We start from the raw sequence: 887 nt of genomic DNA on the forward strand, positions 1-887 counted from the left end.
CTATCTCCACCATTGTGGAGAAGGTGAATCCACAGGACCAAACCGCAGGCAAAACCGCAGATAATCCGCAGGTCTTTTGACCTGCGGATTATCTGCGGTTTTTGCAAAATCCGTGCGGATTATTCCGCAGCGGATTCCGCAGCATCTGCACACACCCTAACATTGCCAAATACAGCTTGAGAAGAGACCAGGCTGTTTTACACCCAGTGGATTTTTCACTCTGTTATAATAATGAAAAGAAATAGGAAAGCTTCACAAATTTCTGTATCATCCTTGCCCAGGCGCCATGCTAATCCCCATATTGCTCCAATTTTGGTGTGTGTATATAGCAGGAGATAGCACAATAGGGATCATGCCTGTACATTTACCATACAGAGCTGTGCAAATGAACTGTTCTGCTGAATTGAGCTGGAGAGGAGCATGAAAATTTATGTCTTGGGATTTAAACTTTTGATCCTGGCTACCCTTTAAATAGAAAGTGCGTTTCATTTTTGCTCAGTAAAATCTTACCAAATATTTTACATTGTCTTTTGATATTTTAGTTCAATATAAATGAAATTACAATTATGCTAAGAATGTTGATAACAACTGTTCTTACAGTCTGATACAGTATATTGATTTACAATACAATCACATGAAAGGAATCTCAAGAATTCACTTTAATAAATCAGTGGTTCAGTTCCCTGCATGACAGTATCAGACATGCAAAGATAAACTGGAAAGAAGCTGTAGCAATAGTGCAGACTCCTGACAGGTTACAGATCAGAAAGTACCCTAACTTCATTGACGGGACACAGACAAAAGAGAGCCCCTGTACAAGAACAATATACTGTATGGTTCCTTTGCATATCAATTCAGTTGCTCATCATAATGCACAATTCCACCTG

At 39.3% G+C, this 887-nt stretch overlaps 1 non-coding gene across 1 annotated transcript; it reads right to left on the bottom strand.

Annotated features, from left to right (window-relative positions):
- Nucleotides 1-236: 236 nt before the first annotated feature.
- Nucleotides 237-342, bottom strand: LOC141089669 (U6 spliceosomal RNA). The gene has a single exon (XR_012232364.1). It is a non-coding gene; the product is annotated as a U6 spliceosomal RNA (small nuclear RNA).
- Nucleotides 343-887: the final 545 nt, after the last annotated feature.

Source organism: Dendrobates tinctorius, unplaced genomic scaffold, assembly GCF_039654945.1.
Source record: "Dendrobates tinctorius isolate UK_male_01 unplaced genomic scaffold, ASM3965494v1 ptg000046l, whole genome shotgun sequence".
In the NCBI taxonomy this organism is placed as follows: Eukaryota; Metazoa; Chordata; class Amphibia; order Anura; family Dendrobatidae; genus Dendrobates; species Dendrobates tinctorius.